Below are 15,652 nucleotides of genomic sequence, written 5' to 3' on the forward strand. Positions count from 1 at the left end.
TCAGATGGGGCTGCAAACCAAGTCAGTTAACTCAAGCTCTCCTTCAGCCAACTTGAAGGAGGGGGAGACTGCCACTCAGTGCTTGGGTGACAGGGGAGACGCAGGCCCTCCCACTCCGCGTCAGTGGGGATCCAAGCCACAACACGCTGACTCACCCTCTGCCAGTGTTGCAGCCAGACAGGGGTCTACTACCTCTAGGTCACTTCCACACTCCCCCTCAAAGGGTACCTGCTGGTCCAGTGAGGTAAGGTGATCAGTGGGGGCCTCAGTTGCCAGCAGAAGCTCTGCCAGGGATGGCCAGCTGGTGGTCCAGGCCAGCTGTCTGTCTCCTGTGGGGTCAGGTCATCCAGGAGTCCAGGTGGTCCGGGCCAGTCATCTGCACTCTGCAGGCCTGCTGCCATCTCCCAGTGCGAGTGCTCAGTGGACGCATCTGTCCTCTCCAGTGGCTGGGGCCCTACTGAGCTTCCAGATCCCGCCTTTATACTTCTGGCCCCACCCCTTGGCTTCCGGGGGTGGAGCTAGGGGGTAAAGTTCCACCCACAAGGGGGTGGAGCCACCCTCTTCCTCTGTGTCTGAGGAGGAACAGTCCACCTCACTACACTGCTCCCACTAAAAACTGGCCAACACTGAAAATCCCAGCCTAAGGTCCTGATACAAACTTTCAATCGACTTCAATGGGCTTTAGGTCAACTCTTAAATGCCTTTCTTGTTTGCCATTCACTGTACATAGAATTGGAGCTGCTTTTTGGTTTTATTTTTCTATTTAAAATTTTGTTAAATTACTAAGCGTATGTCCACACTACAGGTACTATACCGGCATAATTACGACACCATAGCAATGCTGGCATAACCCAGCATATTCGTAGCAACAACATTTTGCCTTGACAAATCGTTGTATGTCTACCACATACTTTTCCTTTTAAATCTGGTAGAATTCCTTTTGGTATTAAAAAGGCAAATATAGAGAAGTGCTTTTGCTGTGGCATTTCCCAGTGTCATGACATTTTGCACAAATAATTCATTTAATAATTCACCCCTTTCTAGTTCATCTGAAGTGCTACTGAAAGACCATCTTCTTTTCCCACAACTCTGACCCTACTCTTCCGCTTTCTTGAATCTCTCCATGACTTCCCTCTTTTTTTGTAAACACTAAATTCAATCTTCTCACCACTCTGCAGCTCTACTTCTACCTTCATCTCCACACTCATTTTCTAATCTGTCTAGACCTATTCTCTCTTGACCTCTCCCTTATTCCCTACCAACTTTCACACTTTCCTAATGTGCTTAAAACAGCTTCTCAGCTAACTTTTGTCATGCTCCCTCTCAAAACACTTCCAACAGCCCACCAGGTCTGTATCAGGTCAGGTCAGTTGCTGTATCAGGATGAGGACTATCTCAGTTAATATTGAAAGAGAGTATTTGTCAGCATCCATTTTGAGTTCTTGAATGAATTTGCCTTGACTATTTGTGCCCCTCCTGTAATCGCTTTCCATGAGTGAAAAGCTAACAAGTTCACTGGCAGATATTGATGAAAATTCACAGAAATCAAAGTTCACATTTGTAATTATGAGTTTTCACAGTGCTATGTTCATCCAATATGACTTCCAGTATGTGACCACTCCAAAACAGTCTGAGGCCTGGTCTACACTTAAAAGTTTTGCCAGCATAACTGTGTTAATTAAGAGTATAAAAAAAAATCTCACCCATAATTGACACAGTTATACCAGCAAAAAGTCATGTTGCCAATATAGGTTATTTTATTCAGGGAACTAGTTTAAGCTATGCTGGCAAAATAATTCTTTTTCTTGCATAAACTGCAGTACCACTAGGAGAGATTGTCAGCTATACTGTATAGTTGTACTGGTAAACTCTTTTTACTGTTGACAAGGCCTGAATTTTGAAGTGTGAATACTGAATACTGGCAACAATACTTCCACTTTGTGGGCAATCCATGAAGTAAAATATCTTCTACAAAGCATTTGATGAATAATTTCTAGCAATTAACAAATTTGTTGAAGGCTTGATGAGTTCATGAAATGAAAAAAAGGGCAAATTTCAATCTAAGTAATTCATCCAGCTCTAAAAAGGACAGCATGTCTATTCTGTATTGCACACACTCACCTGTTTAACCCAGAAGTGCTCTTGGGTTATTCGTCTGGCACTCTTCTCCTACTGTGTGCAGTCCTGTGTGTTGCGTGTCTAAATTAATGCCTTGAGATTGTCAAAAAAACAGGCTCAACTGAAATTACTTAATCTAAGATTATTAATCAGATTAGTATAACACTATACAGAATACAGAAACAAATAGATACATTACCACCCTTTGTTGTCAAACTAAGGGCTGTCTTTCCTGAATCTGGAAAGGACATGCAATGTTCATTCCCCCAGCCTAAATTTTCATATCATTATACAGGGTTTCAGAGAAAGGAAATCTAGTTGCCAAGAATATTCTCCCAGAAACGTATGTTGTGATGTCATTTCTACACAGTCTCAGTTTACTTGACTCATGTGAGAAAGCATAATTATTTACAGCTGAGAGGACTAACAATTCTTCAAGTTAATATTTTTCAGTGGGTCTTTTTTATCCCACAATCATTCTTTCCTACTGGGGAAATCAACATGAAACATCTGCTATAACAATAATCTTTTATTAGTTTCCCTAGTTTCTATATGCTTATGTTAGCATTATATATCTAAAGTAGATGGTTTTGAAGAATATCTAGAGTTTTATAGACTTGAAGGCACCCTAGAGTTAATAAATACAGCATAATGAATAAAATTCCTGAATAGGGTTACCTATTGGTTAAGACCAATTTTCTAGGCCTTAGAATTCAGACAGACATACTCTTTATTGAAGATAAAAATTCTAAAGAAGAGTTAATATATATATACACATATATATATATATATATATATATATATATATATATATATATATATATATATAAATGAGTTAAATATGCAGAAAGAAAAAAAAGATATTACTATTTACTAAAAGGTACTAACATGTGCGTGCTTATAAAAGGTATAAGCAACAGTAGATATTGTGACAAAGTTCCTCCTCTGCGTTGGTGGGTCCTGCGCTTATTGGCAGATTCTCTCACCTCAGAGGTTCACGGCAGCCCTCAGTTTGGCCACTTTTGTGGCTCAAATCTGCCTTTCACTCAGTTAGCCTCATCGCTGGCCAGCATGGGGAAAGGAAGAAGAACAATCCCCTCAGTCTCTGCTGATCCACCTAGTGGATTGGGGAACAGGCCAGAGGCCTTCCCTTCTGGTGGAACCCACAGTCCAGTTCAACTCTTCTGGTGTCAAGTAGGGAGTTGGGGGGATGGAGGGATGGGGGGAACCTGGGCCCGCACTCTACTCCAGGTTCCAGCCAAGGGCCCTGTGGATTGCAGCTGTCTACAGTGGCTCCTGTAACAGCTGCGTGACAGCTACAAGTCCCTGAGCTACTTCCCCATGGCCTCCTCCCAACACCTTCTTTATTCTCACCACAGGACCTTCTTCCTGAAGTCTGATAATACTTGTACTCCTCAGTCTTCCAACAGCACGTCCTCTCACTCCAGCTTCTTGCACCTCTTGCTCCCAGCTCCTCGCATGCACCACAAACTGAAGCGAGCTCCTTTTTAAACCCAGGTGCCATGATTAGACTGCCTTAATTTATTCTAGCAGCTTCTTGATTGGCTGTAGGTGTTCTAATCAGCCTGTCTGCCTTAATTGTTTCCAGAAAGTTCCTGATTGTTCTGGAACCTTCCCTGTTACCTTACCCAGGGAAAAGGGACCTACTTAACCAGGGGCTAATATATCTGCCTTCTATCACTCTCCTGTAGCCATCTGGCCTGACCCTGTCACATTATGCATAATAAAGGATCATAACCTGCAGTTCTTCTAGGGAGCATTTACTGAGGACTTAGCCCATAATTAGTTATGATCAAGCATTTGTGTGTGAGAGTTTATAAACAAATTGTAAGTTCTGCACTATTTCCTACATACACTCAATTTGACGTAATGTCAACTGCTTTCTGAGAATCCAAAAGTACTTTTACAAAACAGATTGTCATTCTTCAAAAAGGAAGAGGCTCTGCGTGTGATTAACAGAAAAGAACAAATTCTGTTAGTACAATAGCTTTTGAATGATGGGCTGGTAGTTAGTAACTACAAATAGATTAGAGATTCATTTGACAAACAGAGCATTATGTTCCTTCTGTGATCATTATAACACTGAAAATGTCTTCTTATATATCTAGACAATTAGACAAACTAAACTGTCTTCGCAAAAAGAAAAGGAGTACTTGTGGCACCTTAGAGACTAACCAATTTATTTGAGCATGAGCTTTCATGAGCTACAGCTCACTTCATCGGAGCTGAAGCTCATGCTCAAATAAATTGGTTAGTCTCTAAGGTGCCACAAGTACTCCTTTTCTTTTTGCGAATACAGACTAACACGGCTGTTACTCTGTAAACTGTCTTTGACAGATATTAACAAATAACTGCTTTGTTAAAATCTCATATGCTGTTATGATTTAACTTGGACTTTTATTACATTTCTTTCCACTGCATTACCAGAAACAGTTGGCTAGCTCTTATCAATCCTCTTTGAGATTCCCTAAACAAAATTAGTCACATGCAAGAAATTAATTTTCTTCAAAGTTTTATCTGCAGAAATAAAGTTTCAAAAAAAGTGGAATCAAGTTTTTGTCTATGAACCCATAAGACAAAAAGTTTCCAGGCCAGTTCAACGCCTCTCAATTGTGCTAGAACTCATATCAACTATTAACATGAATATTCACCCTGGCATATTGGAATTTTCATTGCTCAAAGCTCAATCCTCAGTTGCGTCTACTATCCACTGTATATAACTGAAGTAGGGTAGCTTCAAGGGAACTGTGAATGGCTCCCCAACCCTGGGGCTTTGCTGGGGCCTAATTCAATCCTCACCACACTTCAAAGAATCTCTATAATGGTACAAAACTATTTCTGGCTCGCAATGCCCCCAAACTGGCAGTAAATTTCATAGAATCATAGAATATCAGGGTTGGAAGGGACCTCAGGAGGTCCTCTAGTCCAACCCCCTGCTCAAAGCAGGACTAATCCCCAACTAAATCATTCCAGCCAGGCCTTTGTCAAGCCTGACCTTAAAAACGTCTAAGAAAGGAGATTCCACCACCTCCCTAGGTAATGTATTCCAGTACTTCACCACTCTCCTAGTGAAAAAGTTTTTCCTAATATCCAACCTAAACCTCCACCACTGCAACTTGAGACCATTACTCCTCTTTCTGTCATCTGCTACCACTGAAAATAGTCTAGATCCATCCATCCTCTTTCAGGTAGTTGAAAGCAGCTATCAAATCCCCCCTCATTCTTCTCTTCCACAGACTAAACAATCCCAGTTCCCTCAGCCTCTCCTCATAAGTCATGTGTTCCAGTCCCCTCATAATTTTTGTTGCCCTCCGCTGGACGTTTTCCAATTTTTTCACATCCTTCTTGTTGTGTGGGGCCCAAAACTGGACACAGTACTCACTAATGTCGAATAGAGGGGAACAATCATGTCCTTCGATCTGCTGGCAATGCCACTACTTATACATCCCAAAATGCCATTGGCCTTCTTGGCAACAAGGGCACACTGTTGACTCATATCCAGCTTCTCATCCACTGTAAACCCTAGGTCCTTTTCTGCAGAACTGCTGCCTAGCCATTCGGTCCCTAGTCTGTAGCAGTGCATGGGATTCTTCCATCGTAAGTGCAGGACTCTGCACTTGTCCTTGTTGAACCTCATCAGATTTCTTTTGGCCCAATCCTCTAATTTATTTAGGTCCCTCTGTATCCTATCCCTACCCTCTAGTGTATCTACCTCTCCTCCCAGTTTAGTGTCATCTGCAAACTTGCTGAGGGTGCAAGCCTTGCCATCCTCCAGATTATTAATAAAGATATTGAACAAAACTGACCCCAGGACTGTATCCACTTGATACCGACTGCCAACTAGACATGGAGCCATTGATCACTATCCGTTGAGCCTGACAATGTAGCTAGCTTTCTATCCACCTTATAGTCCATTCATCCAGCCCATACTTCTTTAACTTGCTGGCAAGAACACTGTGGGAGACCGTGTCAAAAGCTTTGCTAAAGTCAAGGAATAACATGTCCATTGCTTTCCCCTAATCCACAGAGCCAGTTATCTCATCATCGAAGGCAATTAGATTAGTCAGGCATGACTTGCCCTTGGTGAATCCATGCTGACTGTTCCTGATCACTTTCCTCTCCTCTAAGTGCTTCAGAATTGATTCCTTGGGGACCTGCTTCATGATTCATCTCGGGACTGAGGTGAGGCTGAGTGGCCTGTAGTTCCCTGGATCTTCCTCCTTCCCTTTTTTAAAGATGGGCAATACATTAGCCCTTTTCTAGTTGTCCGGGACCTCCCCCGATCGCCATGAGTTTTCAAAGATAATGGCCAATGGCTCTGCAATCACATCCACCAACTCCTTTAGCACTCTCGGATGCAGCGCATCCGGCCCCATGGACTTGTGCTCGTCCAGCTTTTCTAAATAGTCCCGAACCACTTCTTTCTCCACAGGGGGCTGGGTCACCTCCTCCCCATGCTGTTCTGCCCAGTGCAGTAGTTTGGGAGCTGACCTTGTTCGTGAAGAGAGAGGCAAAAAAAGCACTGAGTACATTAGCTTTTTCCACATCCTCTGTCACTAGGTTGCCTCCCTCATTCAGTAAGGGGCCCACACTTTCCTTGACCTTCTTCTTGTTGCTAACATACCTGAAGAAACCCTTCTTGTTACTTTTAATGTCTCATGAGGTCTGTTACAGAATGTACAGCTCGCCTTGTCTTGCAACAACTGGCTGCAGTATATACATTATCACAGAGATAACAATTCAGCTCCAATATGGACATGCCAGGAATGGAGAATACTCCTGCTTGATTAATTTTTTTTAAAAGGTGCTGTGTTCCAACAGAGAACTAAGTATAGCTTTTAGTCAACACAATCAGTTTCCCCAGTAAAAGTCATTTGGAAATGACTGAAAAAAGGATTAATTCTGAATTTTTCTTTGACTGGGAAGACTGATCCTTGGCAGCTTTTCCCTTTTCCTGCTCTATACAAATGGAAGTCCTTTGTTACACTGTTTTAGAAATGCTAAGGCTATTGACTGTGGCAGTGGTGATGTATGTTGTTTTGCACATGAATCGCTGTACATCAACTATTCATAATCCTGCTAGAAAGCACTAATTAGCCGCACTGGTTATTATTTTACAGATTAATGGAGAAATCAAACTAAGTTTTAGGGAAGGATTCATTTAAAGCATACCTAGCTCTGTTAAATTGGAACTCCAGGGCAAAGCTATCAGAAAGGAAAATTCAGGAGTTCCTTTCTAAAGATTTGTCATATCTAAAATTCATATAGTTGTTGGAAACCTAGGGTATTTCATTGTGTTGGAAAATGCAGAAAAATTACTCTGAAGCTGAGATGTAGTCTGTGTGCCTTTTTAACAGCACCTGTGTAAAGCTCTGCTCATTGAATTAATTGCTGTCTGTTAGTGGTTGCCAGGCACAAGAGGGCTCAGATAAAATTATGGGACAATCCTATTTATCGGAAGTATTTCAGGGAAATCCTGAAATGCATGTGTGTAAAGTGAGTTCAGAGTGGAAACCATTGCATCAGAATAGGAAACAATTACAAGCATTAATAGCACGTGTAGCTCAACTTTTCAATTAAGTTGGTTCAAGGCAGCTCACAATGCTGTGGGCATAGACTCAACCTAATGCCTGCATGCATTGCACAAAATTCACTGCTCTTTTAAGCTGCTGAAACTCCACTGACTTCTATTCTGTGTGTGTGAATGTGCACGTTTGTCTCATTGCAGCCAGGATTCAAATCAGGTTTCTCATGGTACAAATGTCACAATGGGATTTAATTTTGGTAAAGGGAAGCCTCCTGGCTGAGCCAAGTCTAGATAAAGCTACATTAGATGAGAATCATAGAAAATTAGGGTTGGAAGACACCTCAGGAGGTCATCTAGTCCAACCCCCTACTCAAAGCAGGACCAACACCAACTAAATCATCCCACCAGGGCTTTGTCAAGCTGGGCCTTAAAAACCTCTAAGGATGGAGATTCCACCACCTCCTTAGGTAACCCATTCCAGTGTTCCACCACCCTGCTAGTGAAATAGTGTTTCCTAATATCCAACCTAGATCTCCCACACTACAACTTGAGACCATTGCTCCTTCTTCTGTCATCTGCCACCACTGAGAACAGCTGAGCTCCATCCTCTTTGGAAACCCCTTTCAGGTAGTTGAAGGCTGCTATCTAATCACACCCTCACTCTTCTCTTCTGCAGACTAAAAAAGCCTCGTGCCCTCAGCATCTCCTCATAAGTCATGTGCCCCAGCCCCCAAATAATTTTTGTTGCCCTCCGCTGGACTCTCTCCAATATTTCCACATCCTTTCTATAGTGGGGGGCCCAAAACTGGATGCAGTACTCTAGATGTGGCCTCACCAGTGCCAAATAGAGGGGAATACTCACTTCCCTCAATCTGCTGGCAATGATCCTACTAATGCAGCCCAATATGCCATTAGCCTTCTTGGCAACAATGGCACACTGCTTACTCATAGCCAGCTTCTCATCCACTGTAATCCCCCGGTCCTTTTCTGCAGAACTGCTGCTTAGCCAGTTGTCCCCAGCCTGTAGCGGTGCATGGGATTCTTCCATCCTAAGTGCAGGACTCTGCACTTGTCCTTGTTGAACCTCATCAGATTTCTTTTGGCCCAATCCTCCAATTTGTCTAGGTCCCTCTGGACCCATTCCCTACCCTCCAGCATATCTAGCTCTCCCCCCAGCTTAGCGTCATCTGCGAACTTGCTCAGGGTGCAATCCATTCCATCATCCAGATAATTAATAAAGATGTTGAACAAAACCGGCCCCAGGACTGACCCCTGGGGTACTCCACTTGATACCGGCTGCCAACTAGACATCAAGCCGTTGATCACTACCAGTTGAGCGCAACAATCTAGCCAGCTTTCTTTCCACCTTATAGTCCATTCATCCAATCCATATTTTTTTCTAACTTCCTGGCAAGAATACTGTGGGAGACCACATCAAAAGCTTTGCTACAATCAAGATACATCACATCCACTGCTTTCTTCATATCTACAGAGCCAGTTATTTCATCATAGAAGGCACTCAGGTTGGTCAGGCATGACTTGCCCTTGGTGAATCCATTTTGACTGTGCCTGATTACCTTCATCTCCTCCAACTGCTTCAAAATGGTTTCCTTGAGGAGCTGCTCCATGATTTTTCCAGGGACTGAGGTGAGGCTGTAGTTCCCCTGGTTCTCCTTCTTCCCTTTTTTTTTTTTTAAAGATGGACACTGTATTTGCCTTTTTTCAGTCATCCGGGACCTCTCCCGATCGCCACGAGTTTTCAAAGATAGTGGCCAATGGCTCTGCAATCACATCAGCCAATTCCCTCCTCCGACTTGTGCATTTCCAGCTTTTCTAAATAGTCCTTAATCTGTTCTTTCACCACTGAGGGCTGCTCACCTTCCCATACTGTGTTGCGCAGGATAGCAGTGTGGGACCTGACCTGGTCTGTGAAGACCGAGGAAAAAAAGCATTGAGTACTTCAGTTTTTTCACATCTGTCACTAGGTTGCCTCCCCCATTCAGTAAAGGTCCCACACTTTCCTTGACCTTTTTCTTGTTGCTAACATATCTGTAGAAATCCTTCTTGTTACCCTTCACATACCTTGCTAGCTGCAACTCCAGATGTGTTTTGGCCTTCCTGATTACACCCCTGCATGCTCGAGCAATATTTTTATACACCTCCCTAATCCATCCAAGTTTCCACTTATTGTAAGCTTCCTTTTTGTGTTTAAGCTCACTGAAGATTTCACTGTTAAGCCAAGCTGGTCACCTGCCACATTTGCTATTCTTTCAGCACATCAGGATGGTTTGTTCCTGCACCCTCAATAAGGCTTCTTTAAAATACATCCAACTTTCTTGCATTCCTTTCCCCCTTATATTAGCCTCTCAGGGGATCCTGCCCATCAGTTCCCTAATGGAGTCAAAGTCTGCTTTTTTGAAGTCCAGGGTCCATATTTTGCTACTTTCCTTGTGTGGATCCTGAAATCAACCAGGTCATGGTCACTGCTGCACAGGTTTCCACCCACTTCTATGTCCCTGTTTGTGAGGAGCAGCTCAAGAGGAGAATGGCCCCTGTTTGGTTCCTCCAGTAGTTGCACCACAAAGTTGTCCTCAACACTCTCCAAAAACTTCCTGTATTTCTCTTCCAGCAGATGTCAGGAAGATCAAAGTCCACCATTAGAACCATGGCCTGTGGTTTGGAAACTTCAGTTAAGTGTCTGAAGAAAGCGTGATCTACCTCAACCTCCTGGTCTGGTGGTCTATAGCACATGCCCACCATGACATCACCGTTGTTGCTCTCGCTTCTAAACTTAACCCAAAGACTCTCAACAGGCTTTTCTCCAGTTTCATACTGGAGCTCTGAGCAATCATACTGCTCTTTTACATACAGTGCAACTCCTCCACCTTTCCTCCCCCGCCTGTCCTTCCTGAACAGTTTATACCCATCCATGACAGTGCTTCAGTCATGAGAGCTACCCCACCAAGTCTCTGTTATTCCAATCACATCATAGTTCTTTGACTGTGCCAGGACTTCCAATTCTTTCTGCTTGTTTCCCATGCTTCTTGCATTCGTGTACATGCACCTAAGATAACTAGCTGATTCCCCTTCTTTCTCAGCATGAATCAGGAGCCCCCCACCCCAGCCTTGCACCCTCCTCCTTGTGTTTCCTCCTGGTATCCCACTTACCTGGGCTTCGGTCACCATCCCCCAGCAAATCTAGTTTAAGCCCTCCTCACTAAGTAAGAAAGCCTGCCTGTGAAGATACTCTTCCGTCTCTTCGTTAGGTGGATCCCATCTTTTCCTAGTAATCCTTCTTCCCAGAACAATATCCCATGGTCAAGGAATCCAAAGCCTTCTCTCCAACACCACCTGCGTAATCACACATTTATCTCCACAATTCTACGGTCCCTATCTGGGCCTTTTCCTTCAACAGGGAGGATGGATGAGAACACAACTTGTTCCTCAAACTCCTTTATCCTTGCGGCAGAGTGGAGGAGGTAGCAATGAGACATCTATCACACTATCCAGTTGTTCAGATCTCCTTTACCTTTGTCATTCTCAGGACAGAACTGACTTCAGCAGAGAGACAGCATCAGTTGTTTTGCTCAGTGACCTACAGGCAGTGAATGAAAATCATGCTTGTCCATACTAGTATTGTTACATCTGTCAATGGCCTTCAGTACCATGATCATGAGGTGGCATTGAACTCTGGTGAGTAGAAAGGGCTGCCCTTCGTAGTCCCATTCTTTTGTCTCAAATATCTCAACAAGTAGTTGTGGGCAGATGCTCGTCTTCCTGAAAGACTCTCAATAGTGGGGTGCTTCATGGTGCCATTCTGTCTCCCCTTCCTGTTCAATATGTATGTGGGCTATTAGGAGAACTAATGTGAGGAGCAGGCTGGGTGGCTGAAGTCAGGAATTGGTGCCAGAAATTAGAGCCACTGGTCAGAGTCAGAGTCAGGGGATGGGCAGAGGACCAAGGATCTGGAGTGAGGCAGGAAAGCAGGAACCAGGAGTGGAGGAGGATCTGGAACGAGGAGGGCAGGAATCAGAAGCAGGCTAGGAGACAGGGCTCAGGAGCCAGCAAGTAGGCCGGGTCCAAGGTGGCAGCCAGACATTCATCGAGTTGCTCAGATAAACCAGAAGGAGGCACATGAAGTTAAGTAGTGTTTCCCAGCCAGTTGGTGAGGCTGGATGTCTCCCTCAATGAGAAGCTTTACCCCATTGACAGCACTTTCATATGGTTATGATATATTTTGTGCAATGTGTGCCTTGTAAGGTACCATTTGAAAATTCATAATTTACCGAACATAATTGTCCAGTTAAAATGTGTGTTACAACATTATACAGAGACCTATAAGATTTTACTTATGATTGTTACTGACATATACTATAGTTCTAAATAACACACTCAGAGCATTTTCTCAAAAGCTAGGTGCTAACAGGCCATCACCTGTTTAATCAGAGATTCGCCAGCAGGGGAATTGTAAACAAGAAATTTACAATTCACCTGAAGGACAGGTGGCAGCTCACATATGCCATGGAATGGCCTGACCCCAGTTGCCAAAGACTTTTCCAGTACAAAAGGTCAAAGAATGAAAAGTATTCTTTATAGGTCACAGGAAATGAATGAAAGCAGTGGAATAAATATTTGCGTTGTTTGTTTGTTAATTGCAGTCATTTCAGGGGTAAAATATTGGTCCTGCTTTGAGCAGGGGGTTGGACTAGATGACCTCCTGAGGTCCCTTCCAACCCTGATATTCTATATCCTATGATTTCAGGGGTCCAGAATCTTCTTCACCTAAATAACATATGGCCAAAAATAAGACAAACACTTAAAAGCACTCAAAGAACATTTGATTTCAGTAATCCTTAGCTGTCAAAGCTCCATTATTTTAAAAGAGTTAAATAGCACTGCAAGAAGAAATACTTATTCTTCTAATGTTTGTAAAGCTCAGTATTCATTTCAGTTTACACAGTTCCAAGAAATGTTTAAAAATGAGACTAAATCTGCTTTTCCAAGAACTACAGCACAACCCCTCCCACCAAAAAACAACAACAACAACAACAAAAAGAACAGACTTCAGAAGAAAAAAAATCCATAGGCATTTAATACAAAAATTTACCCAGATCTTTTACCAATCTTCTTTTAATGGAGTATACCATTATTCAGTTAATTATTCCATCTTCCTTTCTCTTTCCCTGCCTTGCAAAAAGTGCATGATCCTCCAAGTTATACTTGTCTGTAACTTTACACATGTAGATCCATTAACTTCAGTAGGACTACTCAGACATGCATATATGCATAACTTTGCATGAGTGTTTACAAGATGAAGTCATTCTTTGCTCCTTTCTCTCTCACCTTTTACTTTCAGCTTGTTACTAACTTCCATTGCTTATTCTATATTATCTCCAAATTCTGTCTCTGCCAACAATCTCATCTCCCTCTCCTGCAGCTCTGACAAAATCTTCAGGTCCCTTCACTGTCTCCACAGATCAAATTCAATCATTCTTGCCATCAAGGATTCACACAATACCCAGCCTACACCTCCTCTCTTAGTAGGCTCTAATTCGGGACCTGTGCTCCACGCTCCAGTTCTGCTGCATTGAATGCCCCTTCTGTTTCCCTCCTGACAAGCACCTTCCTGCTTTCTTTCATGCCTGCCCCCTCATTGGAATGACCTTCCTGACACTGTGCATCCTCCAGACTGCCTCTCTGCCTTCCAATCTCTCCTCAGAACTCAGCTTTTTCCACAATTCCTCAATTGTGCCCGTCTTCCAACACTTCACACTGGTACAGTTAGCAACCTCATTTTTTTTTTTTGTTATTCTCCTTCCCATCCTCCCTTTCCTTTGCTAATGTTACGGGGTCCTTGTTACATTTTGTGTCTAAATTACCTTGTGATATCCTCTGACTGTGTCTTTTTAGTCCACTTTAAAATACCATATGCACACTGAACACTCCATACAAATGATAAATATTCAGGTCAAGTTGCAGTTGGGGAGGTTTAGGTTGGATATTAGGAAAACTTTTTCACTAGGAGGGTGGTGAAACACTGGAATGCGTTGCCTAGGGAGGTGGTAGAATCTCCTTCCTTAGAGGTTTTTAAGGTCAGGCTTGACAAAGCCCTGGCTGGGATGATTTAATTGGGGATTGGTCCTGCTTTTGAGCAGGGGGTTGGACTAGATGTTCTCCTGAGGTCCCTTCCAACCCTGATATTCTATGATTCTATGAGGTCAATGTTTACCTTAATACTCCTATTTAATCTTTCTATTATGGTAGCAGCTACTGGCCACAAACAAATTGGGGTCCATTGTAAAGCCATAATAAATGGCAGCCCCCGCCAAGTTGGCACTAGCCCTATGCAGTATGGAGCAGAGATGGGCCAAGCAAGTAGGGTTGCCAGGCATTCAGTTTTTGACTGGAATGCTCAGTTGAAAAGGGACCCTGATGGCTCCGGCTGGTACTGCCGACTGGGCAGTTAAAAGTGAAGTCAGCGGTGTAGCGGGGGGACGGGTCTAAGAGAGGCTTGCTGCCTGCCCTAGCTTCACGCAGCTCCTGGAAGCAGCCAAAAGGTCCCTGTGGCCTCTAGGTGCATGGACAGCCAAGAAAGCTTGGCGTGATGCCCCCACCCGAGTGCCGGCTCTGCAGCTCCCATTGACCAGGAACTGTGACAGATGGGAGCGATGGGGGCAGTACTTGCAGGCACAAGGGCATTGTGCAGAGCTGCCTGGCCATGCCTCCGCCTAGGGGCCGCAGGGACCTGGCAGCCACTTCCTAGGAGCCGCAGTAAGCGCTGCTGGGACACCGCACCCCCTCCCACACCCCAACCTCCTGACCCAGCCCGGATTCCCCTCCCACACCCAAACTCTCTTCCGTAGCCCGCACCCTGCATCCCCCCCTCAACCCCAATCACCTTCCTGAGCCAAGAGCCTGCTCCTGCACCTAAAACCCATCATCCCCAGCCCCACCCCAAAGCCCAAACACCCAACCAGAGCCATCACCCTCCCCACACCTTGACCCCCTGCCCCAGCCTGGAGCCCCCTCCTAAATCCCAAACCCCTCATCCCCGACCCCACCTCTCCTGTATCCCAAACCCCTCATCCCTGGCCCTGCCCCAGAGCCGACATCCCCAGCCAGAGCACTCACCCCCCTTCTGCACCATCACCCGCTGTCCCAGCCAGATGAAAGTGAGTGGGGGAGAGCAAGCAACAGAGGGATGATAGATGGTGCGAGCAGGGGCGGGGCCTTGGAGAAGGGGTGGCGCCTCAGTGAAGGGGCAGAGCAGGGGTATTTGGTTTTCTGTGATTAGAAAGTTGACAACCCTATAAGAAGGCAGTGCTCAGGTCTGGATCTGAATTAGGCTGACACTAGAGTTCAGGATTGAGGTTCAAGTCCTAATTAAGGCTCTGGTTTGGTTTCAGATTTCTTGATGCTGAGATCTTGTTAGCTCATCAGATCTTTTGTCACATATTGTTTGTATTACAGAAGAGCCCAGAGGCCTAAGTCAGAATCAAGGGCTCATTGCACTAGGTGCTATAAAAAAAAGAAATGAAAGGTAGTCTGGGCTCCAAAAAACTTAAGAGTCAGCATAGCTAGGCCAGATGGTTGCAGAAACACAGTGTTGGGGGGAGTGCGAGAAAAAGAAAAAGGACACATTTCTGATTAAGATTATAAATAAAGGCTGGATTGTTATCTCCTTACACATGGTAAAAAGTAGTCTGACTGGAGTCATAAAATCATAGAAGATTAGGGTTGGAGGAGACCTCAGAAGGTCATCTACTCCAACCCCCTGCTCAAAGCAGGACCAACCTCAGCTAAATCATCCCAGCCAGGGCTTTGTCAAGCTGGGCCTTAAAAACCTCTAAGGATGGAGATTCCACCACCTCCCGAGGTAATCCAGTCCAGTGCTTCACCACCCTTCTAGTGAAATAGTTTTTTCCTAATATCCAACCTAGATCTCCTGCACTGCAACTTGAGACCATTGCTCCTTGTTCTGTCATC

This window comes from Lepidochelys olivacea (assembly GCF_965140295.1).
Source record: "Lepidochelys olivacea isolate rLepOli2 genome assembly, chromosome: 5".
NCBI lineage: Eukaryota > Metazoa > Chordata > Testudines > Cheloniidae > Lepidochelys > Lepidochelys olivacea.